The sequence below is a fragment of the Carassius gibelio genome, chromosome A8 (genome assembly GCF_023724105.1).
Source record: "Carassius gibelio isolate Cgi1373 ecotype wild population from Czech Republic chromosome A8, carGib1.2-hapl.c, whole genome shotgun sequence".
Taxonomy (NCBI): domain Eukaryota; kingdom Metazoa; phylum Chordata; class Actinopteri; order Cypriniformes; family Cyprinidae; genus Carassius; species Carassius gibelio.
In genome coordinates, this window is record NC_068378.1 from 15,996,780 (window position 1) to 16,017,650 (window position 20,871).

Here is a 20,871-nt window from a genome sequence, read left to right on the forward strand (position 1 = left end):
ACCCTCCCGGAGAAGGAAATCCTTGCAAAAGAAGTAATAAAGAAATAAACAAAAACAAAATCAAAGCCAAGATATGGATGAGGTGACAAACATAAATAACAAATATGCCCTATTCATAAAAAAAAAAAAATATATATATATATATTAGTTCCGTGTAATTAAAAATTGTCTAACATACCCAATATTTGTGCGTGCAACATATTTATTAGTCACGGTGTTGTTAGCTTGGCTAAATGCTAACACTAAAGTTTTAATAAAAGTGCAGATCTTTTCTTCTGCACTGTGATGTACCAAAGTGTAAAGGATTATCGAAAAAGATAATTGTAGTACGAGAACTTGGTTCTACACATCGGTTGTTGATTTGAATTTGAGATGGTACTTAAAACTGAAGGCAGACTTTATACTCATTTCTAAACTAAAGTGTTTAAAATCAGTAATTTAAAAGGTTTCATGAAAGTTAAGATGCTGTCTTAGAAGTCAGCAGTCTATGTGAGATGTAGGCAGTGAGGCAGCACACTAGGAGCTTTTGTGTAATCGCTGGAGCCTTTGTGGTTAAATGTAGATTTATGTCGGTTTGGTTTAGCTTGGCAGCTCGCTTTCACCACAGTCAATCAGTCACACACACACTCACAGTGGGACATGAACACATGGTGGGCACATGCACTTGAAAGAATTGCATTTCGGCTCAATTCAACTTGATGATGGGGAAACAAAGAGAATGAAAGAGAGAGCAGAAGAGGGCAAAGGTACAGATGACATTGTTAAATGAAAGGTTTAATTTCCATGTAATTATTACTCATCCTGACTGCACTGGAGGCTTGCTGAAGCTGAACTGTGAATAATAGAGTGTGTGTGTGTGTGTGTGTGCCAGTGTTGTAATTCAGTCTGGCATGAGTTGATCTCTGTGGCTACCTTACATGGGGTGCCCCATTATGCTGACCCCCCAATCACAATCTAGCCCAGTTAAATTATTGGGGTCTGGGGGGTGGGGTCAATAGCACAGCGATTGTCACAGTAAGAGGATGACTGATGTTATCGTGACATCACACAAAGAACAGAAATGCATTCTGGGAGAGGCACCTGCAATGACAGTTCAGCACATTCCACAGCCATCCTGTCTCCAATCTCGTTCACACACATCACTCACTCGAGTAAAACCAACATGAAAAATGAACAGAGTTTCATATAAACACATTAGGGAGCATTCCATCATACCGTTCCCCCTTTACCGCTTCACATCTGTCTCTCTCTCTCTCTCTCTCTCTCTCTCTCTCTCTCTCTCACACACACACACACACACACACACACACACACACACAAGGTTTCAGTGATAAACCACTCTTAATTTTTCCTTTTACTCTCTTTCATTTCTTTTGAAAAGCATTTTTATGGATATTACTGTTAAGGCACATTCATATATTAATTTCCCCAAAAATATGATTAAAAATAAATGGTTATCAGAGTGTCAGTCCTTAGTTACATGTTAACATCAAAGCTAAGATTAAACAGAAGTAGTGATAGATCTTTTCTGCATCACTTTGATGTAACAAAGTGTAACAGATAATTTTAAAAAGATAAATGTGGGGTAGGTTCTTCAAATTGTTGTTGATTTGAATTCATATGGTAGTCAAAAGAGAAAGCAGATGAACACAAGCTTGTTGGGATTTAAGTGGGCTAAATGATGGGGAAAGTCCCTGCATATGTTACCAGAAACAAGTCTGACGTTTTCACTGGAAACATATAACAAAATATGTGACATAAATAATAATAAAAAGACAAATTAAATAAAACATTAAAAACATATAACAATAAAAAATAAAATAAATAATTTTAAGTAAAAAATAAAAAGGAATGTCAATAATGTTATTAAATGCATGTGCCAACACATTTACTTTGACAGCTTTTAAATATCATTTATTAGATCAGTGTGTTTAATAAGCTCATCATGGCCATTGTCTGTTCTACCTTTTGGGAGAGAAAACTAATCGAGAAGTAAAAAAGATGATAAATGAAGTTGATAAATGTAACAAATTTGAAAAAAGAAAACATTTTATAAAAATTAACTAGCGCCTCTCACTTGAAGTGAAGTGAAATGTTATTTGCAACCCATTTTACTTCTGTAATTCAACATAATTCAGAGAAAAACGGGATAATCAAAAATGATATATAAGGCAGAGCTGATTTGGATAAACTCTAAAGCTATTCCAGATGTGGGGCATGTTATTACATTTTGATCAAAGATTACAAAGGCATTTTTTCTATAAAAAAATGTACCAATGAATAATACGGTGTATTAATATTGCATGTATTAATAAAGTAAATACGATCAACTTCATATTTCATATTGATTTATAGCTCACTTTTAGTTCAATCAAAGATGAAAATTTGCCAGAAATGTGTTAACTCTCAGGCCAGACAAATTTGTTTGTTTATTGGAACAGATTTGGAGAAATTTAGCATTTCATCACTTGTTCTCGCTATGTTTAACTTCAAGTCCATAACGCTTCTTCCAATCAAAAATCCTCTCACATTAAAATCCATCAACATATTCGTTTTGGACTGTTTTTGCTCGATCTGTGCATATTTCTCTTCTGACAGTCTGACATGAATTGATGACTGAAGTCATGTGGATTATTTGTGGTTTATCGTGTTTTTTATCAGCTTTCATTCAGACTCTCATCCTGATGGCACCCATTCACTTCATTGGTAAGCAAGTGATGTAATGCTGAATTGATAAAAAAATAAAAAAAATAAAAAAAATAAACTGATTTACATCTTGGATGGCCTGAAAGTGAGGGTGAACATTTTTGATGAACTTTCCCTTTAAACACATACAAAAAACAACACTTCTCATGCGAGGATTTCTCCTGTTTTTCTTCACACATGGCAAACATATGAGTGACCCCGAGCATCCCTTTCTCCTCTTCTCCTCAACCTTTAGTCCTCTTTTTCCGCTCGGTCTCTAAATGAACTAGCTCTCACTCCCTGAGCGTTTCACTGTTTCCACAGCAGGTTGCCTATCAGACAGTGTGTGCTCAAAGGCCTGTCAGTCTGACCACTGTGACCCACTCCGTAAACCCAAACCACCAATCACAGCTTTCTCGTTACATGTCTGGGAATCTGTCATCCTATTCTCTGTTCTCCCTGTTGTCCCGATGAGGACACCTGACCCCTGCAAACCCGAACAGTTTCCAGTGAGGGGCCTCTCTCCTTTCACACACACAGGTTTCCTTGTTTTATGGGGACATCCCATAGATAATGAATTTTATAATGTATAAACTGAATATTCTATCCTTTACATAACCCTACACCTAAACCTACCCCTCACGCAAAACCTGCTATTTTTGATTTTCATAAAACTTAATCCTGTATGATTTTGTGAGCATAAGTGACTTACTTCAAAGTGCCAAAAACTGTTACTGGCCCCCAAACATTCGAATAGTAGTGTATTTTGGTTGTCTCTTGGAAAATTTGACCTTCAGATGAACACAATGAAACACAACGGGGGAAAGCCTCTGTAAAGTACAAAAAACATCAAGAGAGAAAAAGCAACCTATATAGTGCCAAACAGACCTGGGAATGTGTTTCAAGGAATTAACTGATTTGATAAGAGTAGGAAAAACAATGTGCTCATTTCAAACAGAACCAATAAATAAAATCTTTCATCAGCAATCTAAACACTTTCACATGTTTTTTTGTGACCAACTATTTTCAAATAAAGGCCAAATCTCTTTCCCTTAAGAAACTCTATTGTATGACCGGATATTGACTTTACACAATCTCTCTAATGCACAGAGCTGGTCTCAACACAGCGTAAGAGAACCAGTGAAAAACAAATTAGATAAAACAGACAACAAACGAAGTCCAAACCCCTGTCTCTAAATGTAAATATTAGAACACATACTATTACAAACAGGTGTTTAGCAGTCAGGAAGACATTGCGCGCGTGTGTGTGTGTGTGTGTGTGTGTGTGTAGGTCTTCATGCTAGAATGGGGCCCTCTTGAAAGTTTAGTGAACCCTGAAACACTCAGTGGCCCCAAAGCAGTCATCATACAGAAAAAAAAAGACTCGGAAAATTACAAAATCCTGAGCCCGGAAACCCTGAGGAGAGCCACGAGCTGCAGGACCTCCACGAAGGAACTGGGAGTCTCCCTCCAGCTCGCCTGAACAGAAAGCAGAGGGGGAGAGCAAAGTAAGGGAAAAACAGAAATGATCCACAAATAATGGTGAAGGAAATGAGGGGATGAGAGATGGAGAGATGAAAGGAAAGACGGAAGGTATGTTGAGTGAAGCTGTGAGCCACAGGATGAGGTTTCAAACGTCTGAATGAGAGAAAGTAAGAGAAAGCAATGCAAACCAAGCAAGAAGGGATGACATCTCGTAGCAAGCAGAAATACAGTCAGGCTTTACCTAACACCTTCCATCTGGCCATATTTCATCTCTCGGTGTAATCCCGGTTTCACCATGACAGTATCCTGTCACAGAATCTGTTCTTAAACTGAATGTTCACCTAAAAATGAAACTTCTGTCATCATTTACTCACCCTTATGTTATTCTAAAACCTGTATGACTTATTTTCTTCTGTGGGACACAAAAAAAGAAAAGAAAAGACATTCACCACAGAAGCACCAATGACCAACTGCAAAGAGAATTATTTGTTTGAATCTGAAAAAGATTTGCAGCGACCTGGTGGTGAGAAATCACGACAATGATTATGTCATTAACATTTGTGAGTTATCTTACCCTTTTATTGAAAAGATCAGATAGCAAGCATGGATTGTAGTGCAGCCCTGCCAAGCGGCATGTCTGTGATGTGCTCATGCACTGCTTATCCCAAAGCCCTAACAAAAACAAGCATGTAACTCATATTTCTCTGAAACGGGTGCTACGGTAACCCTGCTAATTAGCAGCATTCAAAGCTAATCTACAGAAATGCTTTCAAACTAACAAGCATAAAATAGAGAACCATGCAAAGTCACCCATGAATTCCTCTCCCACATATACAATATATTTTATTTTCCATTACAAATTCCACAATCAGTCCAGCATTATCATCTGGTGTTTCACCGCAAGACTGTACATTTGAAAAGTTGTTATACATATATAAAAAACAGGACATTCTGAGACATTTTATAAGAAAAACATCCTGCAAGAGAGCAAGATCTTGGTTTTCAGGGTCACATAATTTACAAAAAAATACAAAAAAGTTTGAATTAGCAATATACACTTCCGCAGCAATTTACTTGCAATGTCTATATACTCTCTCAGGAAAAAAAGATCCAAAAGCTTTCACTAGGGGAGTAGTGGCACCCTTTGGAAAGGTACACTCAAAAAAATGCTGGGTTGTTTCTGTAAACAAATTGTTGGGTTGATTGTGCTGGGTCAAAAAGTTGGGTTGTTTGGGGTACTGTAAACACATTATTGGGTTGCTCATGCTGGGTAAAATGATTTGTAACGGGGTCATTCACAAATAAACAGTTGGTTTGGTTATTTTGACCCAGCAACTGGTTTATTACTTCATTCTTTGCGGAACTTTCTGGATTCTTCACTTCTGACTGGAGGAGGCACGCACTCGGAGCGCGCATTGTTTTATGGTAAGTTAAATGAATGTTTACCTATATTTCTAATAAGTTGTGGTAACAGCAAGCTAATTTCACTGTTCAACATACAGTCTTTGATATGGAAGTGTGAGGGGTAACGTATTTATTCTGTGAAACATTAAATAGACACTGCTAGCTGGTTAGATTTTTTGACAAAATGCAGCATCCTTAAATCCTTAGTTGTAAACCTGCTAGCCTATATATGCAGCCTTTTTGAAATATGCTGTTTAAATGGTAAATTAATCACGTAATTATTATCGTATTCATTGTGGACGTTGCGTATTTAAAAGTGAGGAAAGCGTTTTGTATGAAATCCATAGGCCTACAAGCGCAGTAAGTTAGTCCCTCACAGGGCTCGCACGTAAATCGGCGGGAAATAGTGAGTGAGTTGTGTGTGGAAAGTCTGCTGTATTTTAGAAATACTCGTCAGAAAAAGCAACTGAGGTAAGTTCCAGCACAGTCTGCGTTTGTCTTCTGTAAAGTCTCTGTCGGACTCTGAACCAGAATCGTTTTTGCCAAAAAAAAAAAAAAGAAAAAAAAAAGGGTTTTATATGAATGACGTGCAATCTTTACAAACAGCGTCAGAGGAAAGGAGAAATAAATCGATTTCATGTTAAGCGTTTTCTCGCCCTGAAAACAAATTACAAGTTGTTAAGATTTTAGGTGCTAAGACTATAATTTAGTAACGTTATTAAGACAGTGGTCATCTGCCGAGTGTGCCCGAAGAATTTCTGAGGCCAAATAAATAATGTTTTTTGCTATATTCACAGCAGCGCCATCTTTGCCATCACACGGGAGGCTGTGACGAATAGACATGCATCTCTAAAAGCAAGTTGTACTGCTATTTACTGTGTTCTGCTGAAACACTCAAATATAAATGTCTGAGAAAATTTTATAAAACTCCCCAGTCAATATGAGCTGTGGAAAAATAGATCTAGGAGTTATATACAGCCTTTTTTTTTTTTTTTTTTTTTTTTTACTGCGGATGCCATTAAAACACGGTGAGTTTATCCTTTACAGCCTTGCTTTTATACTTGTCATGGCAATGCTCTGAATAAAGTTCAGGTTCTGTGATGAAGAGATAATCAGTGTTAAGAAAAGTCAGAAATGCTACTTTAGAAATATGAATTGTTATATACAGCATACTATATAGATGTTAATGCAACTTTATGTATTTTGGTCAAATTGTTTAGCTGCTAAAGAGGAGACAGCTTTGAAGGTCCTGCCAACTCTGCTTTCCCCATCCATCTACAGGAGAGGAGGAAAGGTCTTCAGACCCACCACAGAGGAGGCCCAGAAGTCATTTATTGACATGCAACCTGTAAGTTTTGCTTTAGTGTTTCTACTTCAATAAGGGTGGACGTTTGCACTGTTTGATATGCTTGATAACTATGAAAGTAATTCAGGGTTACAATATTGATAATTTACAATATTTATAATTTTGAAAGCTGCAGTCCATAACCTTTTTTTTGTGTGTCTCAAAATTTACAAATAGTATATAATGAGTGAGTACATCATGAATCCATTTTCCAAATCGTGTTTTTGTCTTATCCTGAATCACTAACGGTACACCTATATAATAAGGCTTTATATTCAGACTATTTTAGACTGGCGGAGGAGCACAGTACCTGTGTGACTCGTCATAGACATAAAAAGAGAGAAGTAACTCCGGTTACAATGTTCTTCTGCAAAACGCATGCAGTTCTGTTTATTAACCGCTAGAGCACCAAAAGTTATGGACTGCAGCTTTACCCAACAAAAGTTAAGGAAAGCTGCAATTCGTAACTTTTTTTGGATACAAATTTTTACAAAAATCTGTTATTGAGCAAGTACATGAAAGATCAGTGTCTTTTCCCAGTGTCCCAGTCACCTTAAAGGATTAGTTCTCCCCAAAATGAAAATGTCCTAATAATTTACTCACCCAATGCCATCCAAGATATCCATGTCTTTCTTTCCTCAGTGCGAGAGAAATTATGTTTTTTGAGGAAAACATTTCTGGATTTTTCTTCTAACAATGGACTTCATTGGTGACCATTCTTTTTTAAGTCCAAATCAATGCAGTTTCAAAAGTCTTTGAAGTGTTTAAACGGGCTGTACACGATCACAGCTGAAGAAGAGGTTGTTATCTAGTGAAACGATAGGTCATTTTAATTTTTTAAAAATAATTTATAGACTTTTTACCTTCAATAGTTCGGACTGAGCTGATCAACAAACGGACAGGGAATTACGTCATCACGTTGAAAGGTCACGCCTACTATTCATATTCATCAGAATGTTATTCATTTACTATTCATATTCACTGAATACTATTACTATATATATATATAATTGCAAATAATACTATTTGAACTATCCTCCTACTTATGGTCGCATTGTAAACAGTGGGGCGGTACTTCTGCCGGCGCCGGCATGACCTTTCAACGTGATGACGTAGTTCCCTGTCTGTTTGTTGATCAGCTCAATCCGAACTGTTGAAGGTAAAAAGTCTATAAATTATAATTTCAAATTTTTATGAAAATGACCTATCGTTTCACTAGTTAACAACCTCTTCTTCAGCTGTGATCGTGTACAGCCCGTTTAAACACTTCAAAGACTTTTGAAACTGCATTTGGACTTAAAAACGATGGTAACCAATGAAGTCCATTGTTAGATGAAAAATCCAGAAATGTTTTCTTCAAAAAACATAATTTCTCTCGCACTGAGGAAAGAAAGACATGGATATCTTGGATGGTATTTTGGTGAGTAAATTATTAGGACATTTTCATTTTGGGGAGAACTAATCCTTTAACTTCCCCCGATTCACAACGGTACATTTATAATAATGATTTATTATTTGAGCTGTCGAGTCCGATTTCACTGGAAATGTCTGTCTGTATACTAAGAATATAAAGCTATTATATCGCAAGTCAGAGTACTGGTGATGGTGCTTCATTTTTAGCTTGTTCTTATAGCAGTTATTTAGAATTTAAACCACATCAAGAAAATGGCTTCAAATGAACCAAACCAGTAAATGAGAAAACAAAAAGTACTGTAAGTAAACAACCATAAACAAAGAACAGAACATTTTACCTGAAGAATAACATTTACATGAGAAAACTATAGGCCTTTATCAAAGTACGTGTCGTCACATCTGGCTCTGATTAGTAGTGTAAAGGAATTTCCGCCTGGATTATTTTCAATGGACAGGCGCCAGTTTAAAATTTAAATTTACATGATACCCTACCATGCATGTCATCTTTCATTTTATTGTGTAACATTATCTTCCCTGTAGCTCAAACAGTAGAGCATTGGCGCTTGCAATGGCAAGATTATGGGTTTGATTCCCAGGGAAAGCAAAAACTGATAAGAATGTAAATGTGTATCTTGAAATGCAATGTAAGTCGTCTGCCAAATGCATAAATGTAAATTATCTAAGATGAAAATTATCTAAGCTTATCTAAATGATCATCAGTGCTGCCAGTCAGGAGATTAACAAGTGGGTTTGTGAGTTTTAATGTTAAAGACACTATCAACATTACAGTTGACTTTTTTAATGCCTAAATGTTGATAATATTAGTCCAAATTATTCTTTTATTACCATTACTATAAATATGTAAATAAACATTTTGTCATATTTGGTAATGTTTGCAATACAATTTTTTTTATATTTCCACCAAAAAAGCTTAACTAGCATGTCAGTTATATTGCAGCACTCTAAGTTATTGTGTGTAATCAACAGGTTGGGACCATGAGATGACTGGAGCATTGCTGCACATTCTGTGCCTCAGTGATGAGACAAGGGGGACATCACAGACCTCTGCCATTATTCCATGCCACGCCATTGAGACTAATCTATTTATTATTAAATAATAACTATTTATTTGACTAAACTATTTGTTTGACTTAACCCAGCAAGAGGGTTAATTTTACCCACTGGTTGGGTCAAATGAATGACCCAGTAATATGGGTTAAACGGTAAAACCCAGCACTTGGGTCAAACCAACCCAGCGCGTGTTCTGTCCAATAGTGACCCAGCAGCGTGGTTAAGGTTGGGTTATTTTTTAACCCAGCAGTTTTTAGAGTGTACTAATACAACACCCTTTAGAAACTAATTGCAGACTTTAGGTACCTATATATACATACTAAAATGCACTCTTTGGGGGTAAATAAGGTACAAAAGTATAACTTCTAAAAAGGTATCTCCCTAATGACAGCTTTTGGACCTTTTTTCTGAGAGTGTAGTATCAAATGGGTTTCCTGAACTGTTTTTCTACATGTCCCCTTTAAGATCCGCTGTCTGTTAGAAGCTCTGCAAGGATACAGTGAGAGAGAGTTCCTCTCTTGGTACAAGGCTGGTTTGTGCTCTGCTTTTTGTGTTTGGAAGGGAGACGACAACTTGGACAACTCCAAGGTCAAGGATCATGACCCCCATCCCGAGACGATGCTTGGTTTTAAAGACTCACAGTCTTTCACTCATGACAGTAGAGCATGAAGCAAGTGTCTTTCTCTCACACACACATAATTAACCTGAATCCGACACCCACATTTTCACTGCTGACAGAAAGACAAACCAGAGATGCATGAATTATGAAGATGTCAGCACAGGCGATGCATGAGTATGTACTGGAACATATGTGTGCATGCGTTTCGTAGTCAGTTTGCTGTCTGGGTATGGAAAGATAGATTAATTCTGCAATATCTGAATCTGATTTCACAATGCAAACATGCTTAAACTAAACTGTTTTAACAGAAAAATCCTCCTGTGTGCTCCCAATGTTTCATATTCTAGTAAGGCAGATGAACTAGAAATTAATCTTTTCTTTTGTCATTTTGATATGGTTGCTCTTTGGATGCTTTTGAAAGAAGAGCATGCTCAAGGCCTCATTTATTTGATCAAAAACACGGTAACATTAATATTGTGAATTAGTATTACAATTTAAATAATATTTAACTGAATTTTCAGAATTACTCCAGTCTTCAGTCACATGATTCTTCAGAAATCCTTCTAATATGCCTCTAATATTTGATGCTTAAGAAATATGTCTTCTTATTATTAATGTTGAAAACAATTGTGCTGATTTTTGTGTATTGAATTTTGTGGAAATAAATTGTTTTTCAAAACTCTCTCTAAAATATCAGTATTCCAAAGTATCTCGTCCCAAACCCACAGCCCACTGTGGATCTCAGTATAGGTTAAAGACCACAGATGCCCAAGTATTGTTTGCCCTCAGTTTTTATTCAAAAGACAGATGACACACACATACACAAATTAAATTTCACTCGCTTTGAGCCCCACACCAAACAAACCGAATGGTGATGTGAGAGTTGAGGCATTTCTTTCTAATATATTCACAGTGAGTGTGTCTATGTGTCCATGACCGTGCAGAGTGGGATTTCAGTTTGAATGGAGCGATGAATAGTGGATTATGCTGAAAGAAGAGAATTGAGAGTGTCAAAGAGGAAAGACAGCGAGTGAGAGCAACAGACAAAATAGCCACCGTCCCACTTCCTGTTTTTAACTGATCTACCAAGCAGAGAGAGAGATCAGCTTGTCAGATGTACTGTCTTGCTTTTCTCTAGCTGGGATGCACATTTAGTTCCAGATGGTCTTTGTTAATCTTCAAAAGCAGATAATTAAACCATTAACCATAAATCATCTGGGGCAAAGCATCACCTCTACATCCTCTCGTTCTCTTTTCAGGACGTCCCCTTTCTCACCCATCACCATTTTCCTTCCCTCTATTGCTCCTCAGGAGGTGGCTAATTGAGAACACATTGGTTCGTCTTTTCTGTGGTTGTTCATTCTGCCTACTGATTTATTAGAGCGAGGGTTGCTTGACGGGGTGCTAAGTGAATTGACGGGTGTTAGTTGGTGAAGGAAGCATCTTTATATGATTGACCTTCTTTATGTTCTCTTCTGATTTAATCCCCTCAAGCTTTCGTTTTCTCTGCTTTTCTTGTCTCTGCCTTGTTTGGGTATCTGAGCTGCTGAAAGTAATGTGTTTTTGTGGGACTGCAGACTTGATTGAGAGAGATGGGATCCTACTAAACAGGCACCCAGCCAAGTCCAGATCACTGTATTTTCCTATAGTTTTATCATAGCTGACACCATACTGCAAACGCACCCTGCCGGGTGGCTTTAACCTCACAAAGACACCCTGAAAGAGGTCATATAATAATAATTATTATTATTGCATGTCAATTGAATAAAGTTTGTGCTCCCAGATACTTTAATAACTCCTTTTGCAAAACCTGTGACAAACCCACAAACTTTTCCCATTGAAATCCACATTGAGCAGTTTTTGAAGTCTAACTGGTGTCTTCAGAGTCCTCAGCAGAGCAAGACCTGAGATTAAAAAGATTCTATTCAGAGAGTAACATTCAGAACACACCTCAAGATTTTGGCCTCCTGGGAAAGAGAAGTTTAATGACACAACTCCTCATCAGAGAGAGAGAGAGAGAATGATGGGCCCCTCACTCATCTGAGTAAAGCAGCATTTTTTGGTATTGAAAAAACTGGCAGATTAAAAGGGATGAAGTGAATGAAAGAGAAAGGATGTGTATTCAAGGATGCATTCGGTTAAGAACCTTTGTACCAGTGATGAATTGTGTACATTAGGTGGGTAAGTGTGTAGAATTAGGCTATAGAAACATACAGCACATGTGCAGTCTGACACTGACTGATAGCATTTAGAGACAGAACAATTTTAGAAGGCCTCTGAAACCCTCAAACGCAGTCTTCTAGTGAGCGCTTTTCTGAATCATTCAAACATTCCAACACTGATATTTATATTCCTCCTACTAAAACACCAGAGCTGCTACCGTTAAGCTTTAAAAAAAAAACTGTTAGAACAATCGTACTTTATCACACAGCTGTCCTTCAGAGAGAGAGAGCAGCTGGGAAGTCTGGGAAAATTTTACCTGATAGACACTAGGATAGCTAGGACAACTAGGACAACATGCTACATTGTCCAAAACAACATACTAACGATGTACTAAACTAAAACATTTTAAATAGTATTAACAATAATAATAAATATTATTTTAATATTATAAATAAATAAAAATTCTTAATTATCATATCATATGACATGCTTCTAACTAATAAGTAATTATATATATATATATATATATATATATATATATATATATATATATAAATACATATTTAAAAAATATATATATTTTTAGAAAAAAAAATCTTAATTATATTATAAATATAACCCATTTTTTAAATGCTTGTAACTAATTATTAATTATTTAATATTTCAAAATAATCAAATTCATTCCTTACAGCTAGATGCCAGAAATGTTGTTCTGCATGTTTTTCTTTTTTTGTTTGTTGTTGTTTTTTTGTGTGTTTTTTTTTTTTTTTTGTTAAATAAAATAACCCGAGAATATGTTCTGTGCAAAATGCAGCATACTTGTATTCTTTCAAAATGTAGCCTATATGTGAAAGACAAATTACATGGCTAAAGTACATAGAGTATAAGGTATGCTGTATATATAACTGTTTAAATGTGCCTCAGAGCTGAATTAAGTTTACAGTGCCAAAAGCAGTGCTGTGACTTCACCAGTGTAAAGCAGTAATTCAATCTGAGAGTTGTGGTCATTTAAATTAGGATTATGGCGTAATTCCTGCAGATCTGTGATCAGGAACATGTGGCAAACATTGTAGCCGGTCTGTCTCTGTTTGTTACCGTGATTAGAGGCAGGCCTCCGACTAAAGGGAGATTGCGTTCACACTCATTAGGACTGTTTATCAGCCTAAACATTTAAAACTAAACAAAGGACATGAACTTGAACAGTGTTTAAATATATGAAGAAAACTATAGGAAAGTGACAAGAGGTCAAAAAATGCTGGATTAATATATAGAGCTTTGGTCAAAAATAGAAATACCAAATGGCATGAATATGGTAATAATTCACTGCAGTGGTATGTATCAACTATTGGTGTGGTTATATGATACCATGGCACTAGTGTCAGTTAAGGTCTAAGCAATAGAAAAAAAGGAATAAATGCAAATTTTACTGCATCATGGAGTTTGCTAAATGTTAAACAGTGTCTCAGTTCTGTTTTCACTGCAGTCAAAATATTTAACTCCAAAACACCACACACAAATACACATACGACAGGGTTGATGCCAGGGTGAGGATTACAAATCTGGGCTGGCAACCAAAGTCTTTGGTTTGAACCCTACACTATAGAGCTGCAGAATTCCTCCATCTCCCTCAAGCACACATTTAATAACTAGAAATGGACACAGAGAGACATATCCTACCTTCCGGACGGGTAAATATAAGAGAAACTCTGTCATGTAGAGCCAAAACCATCTAGTATTGGATAAGCAGCATCCTCTGGACTGAGACATAGATATGGGAGGGAAAAACATCCCACCACAATAACCGCTAAGTCTGCGGGGGCTCACGATGAAGCCAAGGGCAGAAAAATAAGTGATCTACTGACTCAGTTAAAACAAACAGAGCAAAAGAACTGCTATTAATGCAATCATAATTACACACACACAGAAAATTCATTTATAGTCATTTATAGGCCAGTCATAAATGATAAATTTAATCAATTACAGAACTAAACATAAAAAGTCACTTTCATTCAGACACCTGACAGAAACTTGTGTTTTGTTTGTCTGTTGTTTATATATACATCCTGTCATCACTGATATGCAATAATAATAATAATTAATTACATTTATATAGAATTTTTTGGGGTATTCAAAGCGCTTTTACATGAAAGGGGGAAATCTCCTTGTCACTAGTGAATCTTGGGATAGTTTGGTCCATGACTGATCCAGTTGTTGTATCCTTCATGACCTGTTTAGGAAGGCTTTGAAATTGTGCCACTGTGATGCATTCGGTTTTTGAATGCCGCATCTTAATTAGGACACAGCCAAAGAATGAAAAAACAATGCATATTACTGTACTTCACTGCATAATATTTGAAATATTTACAGTCTAATCCATGTTCACATGCTATTTTTAATATTAGGCAGGATTCAGTGTACTGTACAGAGTACATTAGTGTTCTATTCTGAACATAGTCCAGTTCTAAGTGAGCACGTACAAAATCAGACCGATTTTTCTTTGCTCACTGGTGAATTGCTGGATTAGTTGTTGCTTGCAGAACACACACACTGTTTCAGAACCCTGTCTCACCCTAATGCCAAGTCATAACACTCAAATTCTGAAAGGAAATGTCAGTTCTTTATTAGTGACCTAATATTCTCCAGCACCATCACTCCCAAGAAGTTAAATGGCAAAAAGAGGTGGAAAAGAGGGAGCAGTGGAAAGAGAAAATGACAGAAGACGGCAGAGAGGAGAGACTGGAATATATGGGTGTTGACCATGTGTGTTTATCTGAGGGATGGAGGGAGAAAAGTGAAGCACGAGAGCGTGTTAACACATTTCATCAAGTAAAGTGGTGATGCTATTAGCTTAAGTTGTTTGGTGACAGTTTTGGCCTTTTTACCCAGTTTACTCTCTGACCGATCACCTCCCCTGCCAGGGGCAGCTAATGGACTCATCCATTACAGTGACAACTGAGCGGAGCGCCGCGGACCGGCCCACGAATGGAAACATGAGGGAGGAAAAGTGAGTAGAATTAATGATTTTCAACGACATGCTAATTACCCCAAAAGTCAATTAGCCTCCGGCCCCCTGAACACATAACCACAAACACAGCCTTCAAGCCCTATGAAACTATAGTAATGTTTTCAGGCTTGCACAAACTCATATCACTCACATCCCTCAAACTCAGCAGTATCACATTTCCTATGCAACACACTAAATCACAAGCAGGTGGAAATACTCTTGTTGAATCTCCTCTACTCACTTCTGTCTAAACACACTGATAACCACACACGAGCAACCCTTATATTTGTGTATTCTCTCTTTAATGGGTATGACTGGTCAGTTCTGTCCCTCCTTATTCACCCTTACCACAATCTATTAAACAATCTCTCTTTCTCTTGATTGGCTTTATATATATATATATATATATATATATATATATATATATATATATATATATATATATATATATATATATGTATGTGTGTGTGTGTGTGTGTGTGTGTGTATGCATATAGGCCTAATAAATACATATATGGAAATTCCAAAAATATTACTAATTGTTTTTCGGTAATTGAAATAAAAAATAAATATTAAATAGAGCCTGCTTGAGAATTTCTGTCCGATGAATGGATGGCCTTAGCACACGTGTGGTTTTGTTTACAATTTCTGGTTCATTTACAAAAAAAAGCTCAACATTGCATTTTTATTCGGACCTCCTGCAGAATGTCCTGTGAATACACCGGGGCCTTTTGGTGCGCACACAGGTTTGATTGACGTCTGCTCGCAGAAAGTGATTCCCTCGTTCTTTTGGAGCTTTTTATGGTCGTTACCTAACAGGGGTAAACAGCTGCTACTCTGATGAAGCAAATGTACGGTGATTCGGAAACTAAAAAACACAACATGAACACAAATCAGCGGGGGGGCAGTGGGAGGGGGGAGCAATCGAATTCTGTTGAAAACAAAACAGAGTTGTTGTATATGTTTGAAGATCAAAGCAAACAGTTTACATAAGACTTGTAATATCCAAAAGCAACTGAGGCAACATGAAACAAAGTATAACAAAAATGTCTGAAGGATGTAGTTTATGCTGTGTTATACTGCCAACTCAAATAGATTGACTGCTTCAAGCGGTGTCATATTTATTGCCGTTGATTCAGTGTACCCCAGGCCTACTGTTTCTTACCAAACTCCAAGCATTCTGGGGAAAAAAATGCTTGAGCCATCATTAACTTTTGTGTTTTCATTTAATGTGTCACATCACAGCTCATGAGAGCACCAACCAAACTGTGGCTCATTTTACCCCAGTGTGAGCTTAAACCTACTCAGATTTTTCTCCCTATCTGCTTCTGCTTTTATCTGCTTTTCAGCCCCTGGCAATGATTTTCTGTTTTTTGGGTGTTTGTGTTTATTCTCAAATTCTGCCTTGCTCTTTAATCTTCCTTTATGAACATGTCATCCAGCATCTAGGCAAACTGAGACAGAGAGTAAATACTTTTAATGATATTTGACCTGCCCAAGACCTAGACACCTACACCAAACCCGAACAAAGGGTGAATAATACAAACCCTTCTTTCTTTCTCTCTTACACACACACACACACACACACACACATAGGGGCAGTGGTCTCAGGTGACCTGTTGTGTTCTACTTCTTTCTCTGTGGGTCATTAGCAATGCAATCTTAACAGGTTATAAAGCAATCTGCTCCGTAAGACTGCCGGAATATTGAAAATCCACATGCTACAATCGGCCACAAAACACTAACATAAAGCTGGCTGGTGCTCAAATGGCAAATCAAAAGTTCATGACAGAAACACAAGAGCTGAAGGAATCTGTCGAAGAGGATTTGGAGATTAAGTGTAAGGACAAAAATGCTGCTATAAACTATGAGACAAAGAAATCTTTGAGGTTAATACCTTTCTTATGTAATGATTTGCATCGTAAAAAGCGCTATACAAATAAACTTGAATTGAATTGAATTAAGTGGCTGTAAGTGAAATGAACACAAAAGTCATATGTACAGCTGCCACCAAATCTAGTGCATAAACATTGGCCAAAATTAACATCACTCATTTCTAACTCGTATCATGTTTATGAATATGGAATGTTGAAGATCTCTAAGCGATACTTTTCAGAAACTAGAAAACAGGTATTTGTTTTTCTCTTCTACTTTCCACCCTTAATGTATTTTTTTCATAAACTACTTTGATCTACAAACAATCATCATGTATTTGTATTTAAAGTCAAATATATTTGATCTGAATAAATGGCAAGACCATTACTGTCCATTAAACACAAAAGTGCATGTTTAGATACTGACTCTAAAAAGAGAAGTTCAGTATGACAGTACATGAGCTCTGATTTCTAAATCACTTCATCCTTTGGCATTTGACCCCTTATTAAAGTAGTGCTGATTTAACATGGACAGGTCTGACCCCTAGTGGAGAATGACCTGCATTACCTGTAACTTCAGCTCCACCGCAACATTTGTGGACATTTACAGTTTTGGCAAGAATGTCAAATACAATTTCTGCAGACAAAAAAATAAAAAAATAAAAATCTGCTGAATATTTTCATATGCATTTCTGAGAAAGGTTGAGTCAGTTTTAAATGTTCTTTGAACCACAGAACAATGTTGAGGAAGCAGTAATACTGAGTGTTAATGTTAGACAGCAAATTACCCTCATCACTGTACCACAATAACCTGAGAGACAGAAAAAGAGAGAACGAGAGAGAGTGTGTGTGATAAAGATGAAAAAAAAGAAAGAGTAGGCTGAATACAAAAATATTAAATCAACATTATTAATAATAATAATAACAAATGTTTCTCGAGCTCCAAATCAACCAAACTGAATTACCATTGTGACACTTAAGACTGAAGTAATAGCTGTTGAAAATTCAGCTATATCATAACAGGAATCAATTCTATTTTTAAATATTTTTTAATAGAACATAGTTATTTGAATTTGTACAAATATTTCAAAATGTTTTAATTGTGTTTTCAATCAAATAAATGCATCCTTAGTGAGCATAGTCAACTTCTTTATAAAAAAAAAAAAAAAATGTAGACAAAAAATTATAATCTTCCTGATCTCAAACTGTATCATATTCTGCAAAAAGAAAAAGTGTATTACCCATTGACAAGGTTGTTGTAGATGCCATTAATAGCCAATATCAGCCTAGTGGCTAATAATATCGGTCTAAATGTGTGTTTATTAAAGGCAGGTGTTTGTTTGTTTGTGTGTGTGTGTACCTGACAGGTGAGCTCCTGCTCTTGAGTGCTCTAGAGCTCCAGACTCTCCTGTCTCTCCCACCTAACATCAACAACACAGGAGCACGGATCTAAACACACATGTACACAAACCATATTAAGATCTACTATTTAGATATTAAGCTTATGCTACACAAATAAATACTACATACAAATCACTATTCCTGTGTGTTTGTGTGCAAGTAAAAGTGAGTGTACATCTCCCTGACCATGTTATGGAGACAGATTTGTACCCAGAAGTTAGTTGAACCTAACAAAGGATTTCAACAGCTTTTGGGGATGTTTTCATTTGTAAAACAAGAGTATATAACTAGCTGTAAATAAAAACAGAAGTCCATGCAATGTACACATTTAGATTAGGTAAGTAAATGTGTGTGTGTGTGTGTGTGTGTACCTGTGCAGCATGAATTATAGATGACTTCTCCAGCATGGAAATGAGGGACTGTGATGTGGGCAGTCGGTCAAGAGCATACTGAAGCACAACAGAGGAATATCTCCTGAAGGGACAGCATAAACACATAACACCATTACAGTCACCTTCAGCCACTGCAAACACCTTTTCATCTTTAATAACTGGGTTATTAACAAATGACGTTGATCGCTGGGTTTCTTGTCGTACATGCTCTGTAGAAATCTGGATAATGACCAACCAGGTGACAGGCCAGAAAACCACCGTGAGACCCACCCATCACTGCGACCCTATCAGGATCAAGGGTCGTCTCATTCTGCAAAGTCCACAACACTGCCCCTCTGGACACAAAAAAAGTTACAAATATTGATTACAAATGATTCTGAATTTCTCAATATGCGCACATTATTTGTGATAAAAAAACAAAACAAAATTTTGTCCCTTGGGTGTGTGTGTATTCATTTAAGTGTTTACCTTATTGTTGTCACAGGCACTGCTGAAGATTCTCTCATTGTCTGCAGACCAGCATTGAGAAGGCAAAGACTCATATAAACCTGCAAACTGACCTGTGAAGGGACGTGACATCACACCTGTGTTCATTGTGAAAAGCATTATATAAATAAAACTTTAATGTGTGTTTTCATCTACAACAAATACCTTTTTCAAAAAAGAGAAAGTAGTCTAATAAATAGTTTGATTTGGTAGTCAGTAAGATTAATCTTATTCAAATAAAACTCTTATGCTTACCAAGGCTGCAATTGTTTGAAAATACAGTAAAAACAATAAGATTGTGAAATATTATTTCAATTTAAAATAACTTTTTTATTTTTATATTTTTTCAGTAGCGATTAGTCCAGTGTTCACTGTCATTCGAGAAATGACCACAAATTACCAGACTTTTCAGCCATTCTGAAGGCAATAAACTCAGGCAGAAACATGTGCAACAACTGAAAACAATGTGCTCTAAAATTGACTCAAATTATCAAACTATATTGAAATCCTGCAACTGGGTCCTGCGGGGCCGGTGTCCTGCAGAGTTTAGCACCAACTTGCCTCGACACACCTGCCTGGAAGTTTCTAGTATGCCTAGTAAGACATTATTTAGCTGGTTCAGGCATGTTTAACCAACCCTTTAACAGCACAGGGCAAATAGAGTTTAATAGAGCTAAAAGTTTCTTTTCTTCTCCTATTCTTCTGAGCACCTTCAGATATCAGACTTTTGTGTCCCTCACAGACCAGCATCTCCTCAGTACTGCCAGCCTCAGATGCAGTCAGATGAAGCTCTGATGCAGGTAAACGCTTTTCTGATTTCAACTCTACATATGTTACCTTTGGTTTTTTGCTCTCGCACATGGCCAGGTGTTTTAGAAAACTATTTTTCCTCATAAAAATAGATGTGCAGCTGACGCAGTGAAAGTGTGGAGCAGTTTGGCCCTTTAAATGACATTTAAAAATGAAGAACTCTAGTGAAAGAGTCCTCTGTTAGAAATCCATATAATACTAAGATTTACTTATGCTTCTATAAAATTCTATGCTTTAGTAAATGTTAATATTTAAAGGAACAATAATAATTTATTCCTACGACTTCAAGTAAAATGTATACATTTAAATGCTTTTAATTTTGTAACGCATTATTTAGTACTTGCCCTTGTGCCGTATTGCTCTTCTTCTGTGACCCAGTAAATGTTTCAAACATTTGCTTTTAATGGTGGGTTTGAACATCTCAGGCCCACAGAAAGGAGAGTGGTACCAGGAACAACAGTCCTTAAATTTCTGGAGAGTTGGCTGATCCTCTCCTCGCAAAGGACAAAACATTAACACATTAAAACACCTTGATGGGTCTCCTGATGATGGCCATATCAGACAAGTGATTTGTACCTACATCGATCTGAATCTGCATTTCAAAAAGAAAAAAAAGAAAAGAGAGAGAGAGATAGAGAGAACGTAAAGCTTAGTGTCATTTAAAGCTAAATTAATGTCATTATATGGCCAGGCATAAAAATATAATACAGGGGAGGGAC

General features: G+C 36.7%; 1 long non-coding RNA gene and 1 pseudogene across 1 annotated transcript; one reads left to right on the forward strand and one right to left on the reverse strand.

Annotated features, from left to right (window-relative positions):
* The first annotated feature begins 5,620 nt into the window (after positions 1-5,620).
* Positions 5,621-9,420, forward strand: LOC128018615 (uncharacterized). Its single transcript, XR_008184925.1, has 3 exons — positions 5,621-6,045; positions 6,795-6,922; positions 9,320-9,420. It is a non-coding gene; the product is annotated as an uncharacterized LOC128018615 (long non-coding RNA).
* A 2,469-nt stretch (positions 9,421-11,889) lies between these two features.
* On the reverse strand, positions 11,890-20,203 carry LOC128018134 (acylamino-acid-releasing enzyme-like; annotated as a pseudogene).
* Between the last annotated feature and the right edge of the window lie 668 nt (positions 20,204-20,871).